The sequence below is a fragment of the Macaca mulatta genome, chromosome 4, assembly GCF_049350105.2.
Source record: "Macaca mulatta isolate MMU2019108-1 chromosome 4, T2T-MMU8v2.0, whole genome shotgun sequence".
Classification (NCBI taxonomy): Eukaryota; Metazoa; Chordata; class Mammalia; order Primates; family Cercopithecidae; genus Macaca; species Macaca mulatta.
This window is the reverse complement of record NC_133409.1, coordinates 164,010,030-164,016,029: the sequence shown is the minus strand read 5'-3', so window position 1 is coordinate 164,016,029 and position 6,000 is coordinate 164,010,030. Positions and strand designations below refer to the sequence as shown.

The 6,000-nt window shown below is 38.9% G+C and overlaps 1 long non-coding RNA gene across 1 annotated transcript in view; it reads right to left on the bottom strand.

Annotated features, from left to right (window-relative positions):
- Positions 1-556: 556 nt before the first annotated feature.
- The window catches only part of LOC144340557 (uncharacterized), a 115,234-nt gene continuing 109,790 nt past the window's right edge, over positions 557-6,000 (bottom strand). The window contains exon 11 of the long non-coding RNA XR_013416805.1: positions 557-3,873. This is a non-coding gene — a long non-coding RNA (uncharacterized LOC144340557). The remainder of the gene's footprint in view (positions 3,874-6,000) is intronic.

Genomic DNA, 6,000 nt, shown 5'->3' with positions numbered 1-6,000 from the left:
AAAAATAATAAAGTGAAAGACATTCACATGGTCAATATACAAGAGTATTCAGACTAATACAGTTACAAATAGGTTACTTTGCTTCACTATAATAGTCTTTTCACTATATATATGTATCCTATAACATCATGTTGTATACTAACTATACTCAAGGAAATTTATATTAAAAATAAATGAAAACAAACATGGAACTGTTGATTTCAAACCCAAATCAGAGCAGAATGGACCTGCCTGAAGTCTGTATCTTCTGTTTTAATATATACCTTAGAAGATGTTGCTGTGTAGGATATAATATGTCTAGAACAGTGTCTCTCACATCACAGGTGATTAACAAACATTACTGAATTGATGATGAATGACTGTGCTATGTGAACAATAACATTAAGCAGGTAAATCGCCCCTTGTTAAACTTCTTATGCACTTCTAGTCCCCAAGAAACCCTGTATATGTGACAGACATAGAAAACATGCTAGCTAGAAAAAAAAATTAGAAGGATAGTTAAGAAGAAAAGGGTCAAGGAGAGAAAATGAAAAGAAAGACAAAATTGATGACTCTCTTTTTGTATTCAGCACTGTATTCCTAGAATAAAATTTTCTTTATTCAACAGCAGAGTTAATTTACATCCACTAAGCCCAGGACAAGGCATCAGAAGGTGGGAAGGAGCAATTCTAAGGCATTGAGGGTATTACTTTCTTTCAAAAATGGGAAAACACAGACACAGTTGCTGGCAATTTCTAGCAGTAACTTAAGGTGTTTTAGAAAATATTCCTACAGAAACACAAGTATCATGACAGGCTTCAGGTAGGTGGTGTGTATTTTTACTTTTTGCAGTAGACACAAACAGGAAGAAAGTTCCAGCTTCCACTTGTGAGGCTCACTGAAGCTAAATCAAGCATTGCTCAGTTCAGAGGAATGGGTTAATTTTCTATTCACTGAATTCTGCATGTCTGACAGGTTGTTGATGATTTATTTTTATTTGCTTAGCTTCTTCCAGGTTGCATCATCTGGAATTCTCTCAGCTCGATCAAAATTTAGTTCTTATCAATGAACAGCCACTCATTCCAGTCTTTTAAGGAGGACCGTGCCTGCACCTGCTCAGTGCACACTCACCCGGTGACCTCTGGCAGAAGGTGCTGCTGCTTTCATGAAAATGTTCTCATGCAACACCATCCTCAGTGCTCATTGCAACAGCCTGTCCTCAAATTGAAGCTGCAGCAGATCAGTGGTGTGCTCGTAAAGGTTTAGTAATAGGCTCTGGGGTGTTGACTTTGTGAGAAGGGGACCCTCATCTGTAGCATTTGTCAGTTTCTATGGGTAGAACTACACCTACCATGACCTATTTTGGTATTTATATGAAGCCACAGAGCCCAGAGTTGGAAAGAGATGTAACAATTGATTCTCAGGAGCTGGTGCAAGCTGGCTGCAGCACACCTCTCTGTGTGTAGCTAACCGCCCCCCAGGTCCTTCCTGAAACCCACTCTTCCTTAACCTCTGAGGTCGAATACCATATCAAGATTTCTCTTAAGAGTATATACTTAGAAAGGTCTCATGGCTGGTTTTCCTCTCTAGAATTCCCACAGGGGCATATATATATTTGTTCAACTTTCTGACAACGTGACTCTGTGATCCTGCCATTAAAAAATCACCATCCCATCCTCTGACCTCCCTTTTCCTTCTCTCCTTCCTCTTTAGCTCTGTTCCACCTCTCCCCGCTCCACTGCTGCCTTCTTTCTACTAGTCCCACAAATAGTTCCCCGATCTCCTGTCCTTCATTTTTTTTAAACTATTTGCCTCACAATGACCCAAATCATGGAAGTAGCCTGTCCCTCCTGATCCCAGCAAGTGTCTGAAGACTATGCTGCCCTTGTCCAAGAAAAGAAATGGCATTCTTTCTGTTCACCTCATTGAGTGAGATGGAGGAATCAGAGTACTGCTTTCTTCCTCCGGCCTCTTCCTGGCCACTGTTGCATTCACATTTCTAAAAACTAACTATATTTTGTGGTACCTCTTATGTTCTGATGTCATTTCTCTCCATTCCTGTTGCTTTTATCTATAATTTCCAGGAAAGGCACTAAACATCCCTGATGAGTTAAGCGCCAGATTCAAAAGTTTTTCCATTTCCCTTTGTTTTGTCATTATTCTGATGAATTTCAGCTACCATTTACTTTTATAAGCACACTCTGGCTTTTTGCCCTCATGCATCATTTATTCTAGCCAAAACGAACCATTTTCTCACATACACATTTTCTTCTCTCCTGTCTCAGTAGCTATGGCAATTATTTTCCTCTTGGTCCCTACCCCACTCCATTTTCTACCTCAAGTTGTGCTCCACTGAGCTGTTCCTATTGACCGTGTTTCTTGTTGGGATCAGCTGGTGAGAGTTCAAGCAGGGAGGTTGGAGAGTGGGAAGAGAGAGGTTGAGGCTTTTCCTCCTGTCTCCTCCTGTCTCTTCCTGTCTCCTGTCTCCTGTCTCCTGTCTCCCTCTTCTCCTGCATCAGCATCATGGCTCTTGCAGTGGCTGCATCCCTCTAGGATGAGCCATTCTGTCAGGCCATTCTTTCCACGTGGCTACACTCTTTACTAGCTCCTTGAACACTCTTTCCTAGGAGTGACTTCTCACTGTTGCCTGTCCCTAGGCCCCTCATGTCCCTTGTCCACATCCTTAACTTTGCCAGCCATCTCCATAAATAGTTATTTCGTTATGGTCTTTCCAGAGCTCCGTAAGATTACACCTGAGGTTTCCTGCAAAGATACTCACTACTCTGGTACCAGAGCTAATACGAACTGTTCCATCTGGAGTTCCCCATACAGCATTCTGTCCATGCGAACATCTTATTTCTCTATAAGGTCTAGACCAAATGCTACCTACTATATAAAATGATATTCCTGTGTTTCTCCCAGTTGAAATAATATCCCCCGTCTTAGAAATCCAAAGGCATTTATCTACAGATCTTTTAATGGGTATGCATAATTTACCTGAATAAAAAACAGTATATGTCTTATCTCTGTCAGATGGGAAGGTGGGATTTAACTTTGATCCCTAAGTGCCAGTGCAGGGTCCTTCAATAAATACTCTGCAAGTATCTGTTGCATGAATGGGCAAGTTATGAGTGTTGTCATCTTTCATTTCTCTACCACTTATATTTTGCCTAGCTCATCTTAACTACTAATAAGCACTCCCTTAAGCATAGGCTTTATGTTGCATTTTCTTTTTCTTACCTTTCTATCTCACAAGTTACATTTCTTTATTTTAATCTGCTCAGGCTGCTGTAACAAAATACTGTGGACTGTGTGGATTCAACAGCAGACATTTCTTTCTCACAGTTCTGGAGGCTGGCAGTCTCATGATCAGGGTGCCCATTGATTTGGTTCCTTGTGAAGGCTCTCTTCCTGCCTCATAGACAACCATCTTCTTGTTGTGTCCTTTTATGGTGGGGGTAGAGGAGAGAGAGAGAATACAAGAGCATATGCGATCAAGTGAGCATTCTCTGACCTTTCCTTATAAGAGCATTAATCCCTTCATGAGGACCCCATCCTCATAACCTCATCTAAACCCAATTACCTCCCCAAAGTTCCATCTCTGGAGATCATCATATTGAGGATTAGAGCTTTGACATATAAATTTTGGGGGGACACCATTCAGTCCCTAGTGCATTTCTATAGTTAAACTCATTGATAAAGTTGAGTCCTAAGTTTCTTACATTTTTCTTTTGCAGTATCAGACTTGCGTCTCTCACTGTCAACTTTGTATTCCTATATGTAGTCATCACTACTTTAATCTTCCACTATCCCATTTTGATAGAAAGATCCTGCTCTTCAAAAAAGCTCCCCAGCTTGGTGTTCACACTTCTTCTGAAAGTTATCTGTATTCTCCTAATAAGGCCAAATCAGAAACTCGGAGTCATCTTTTCATACAATTTCTTTGACTTCTTGACTCTACCTTCGTAAATTCCCTTGCGTATAAAATATTTTTTTCTATAAACACTTCAATCATAATTTATTTTTCCATTTATTTTTTGCCAAACGTATGCTATATACTAAAGAGTTTCTATATTTCCCATGTTTGCATCATTATAATATATAGGCCTATGCTATTTGAGAGCTAGAATAAATATTAGAAGCCAAGTTCACCATCTTTATTTTACAGAGAGCTCAATGGGAACAAAAGGGGTCAAATGATTCACTTAATCTCACACATATGGGTAGTGTGGTAAAGCTGGACCGAGAGTCTAAATCTCATGACACTCAATGTAACATTTTTTTCACTTGCCCAGGATTCAGCCTCTATCCCGCTGCCAGATTAATGTTTATCCTCACTGGCCTATTCGTGTCATACTCTTGCTTATTAACTGCTCGTGGTTTTTATTCTCCATTACCTTATAGAGTTAAGTCACTCCGGCATTCAGTTAAGTACACTGCATCTACATGCTCCACTTCCAGCTTTTTTCACTGCTCCAATATGTGTAAACTTATTTGTTTTACACATGTTATGTAACTTGTTCTTTTCTAGCTACACTCTATGCTTTTCTACCTTCATATCTAATGCTTATCCTTTTACTTTCTTTTCTTTAAATGTACCTGCCCCCATCCCTGACCATCTTTTGGAATACATTATAAATGCCATGTTTTTCATTATGCATTTTGATATTCCCTTAACTGGATATACTATCTCCCCACTATAACTCACCTTTACATTTTGTCTGTGATTTGTTATTGGAAGTAATTAATTCTACCTTATACAGTGGTCTAAGCATAGTTGCCTCTTTCCATTTTCCTGTCCCTACTTATGCACCTTTATGTCTCTCATAGCACCAGGCCTAGTATTTTGTATAAAATGGACACTAAATGTTGATAAGTGTTAGTATTTGATAGTCCAAGCCATCGAAGTTAGGTGTTTCATGCACTTGCTTGCTTATTTTTATACATTAGTATTTTTGCTCTAATCTCTTAAGATGCATATCTCACAAATACATTTAAAAATAGTTATTTATCTGTGGGATGGTGGTGCTGTGAAGTTATGGTACAGAATCTTCCTCCTCCAATAAAAAAAGCAAAACAAAAACAACCCTGCCAATTTTCCCATCAGCAGAAAGAAATGGGGAAGGATTATAACCTCAAAAAATTATGACCAATGAAGTAACAGAAAATTCTGGTGTCATGGCCAGGTCAACAGAATTCCCAACTCTTCTTCCACCTACAGAAGCGACACAGGGGATGTAAGAAGTGACACAAATCCTGAATCTGAATGCTCTGTAACTTGAAAGGAGTGGGATGAAGGGATGAATTGATGGGTCTGGGAAAATCAAGATAAAACACTTAGTGGATGCTCTACAAATCACATCTGGACCTTGGCAGAAGCAGGAAGGGCCACAGATTCTCTTGCTCCAGCATACAGTGCTAAATTAGGGAAGTGAGCCAAAGCCCAAAAGACTTGAATTCATGCCAAGCTTGGTGTAATGGAGTCCAATGAAGAACATCTGGTGGGATCTCAGCAAGAAGAGTAAACCCAGGACCTCCTCAAAGACTGCAATCAGTCCCAGCTGTGCTTCCCACTCTCTTCTGTCTGTTCTCTGTACCTTCTAGTACATAGGGGGAAGAGAAATAATCCCAGATAAGGTAAGAGTGATGTCAAGGAGAAACCACATACACCATTTCATAGTAAATATAAGATATTAACAAAGGTGCAAGAGGAAAAAAATGGTTTGAGAGTGATGAAAATATATTACAGCCCCAAAATAAAAATATATTAATATATAAATGGAGAAAGGCGTTGATTTTAAAACATAACACAGATAATCCAATTTGAAAGAATATACAATCCAAGGAACTAAAATTCCTTTGTTGGTGTTTTGCATTTATTGAATAATCCAATAAGGACATAGATTTAGTAAAACAAGGAAAGCACAATAATGTAATAAAAGATCAGAATTATGAGAAAAGGAATATTCTAAGAAAAAAAACTATGATACAAAATAAACAGTATAGATAAAAAAATTAGAA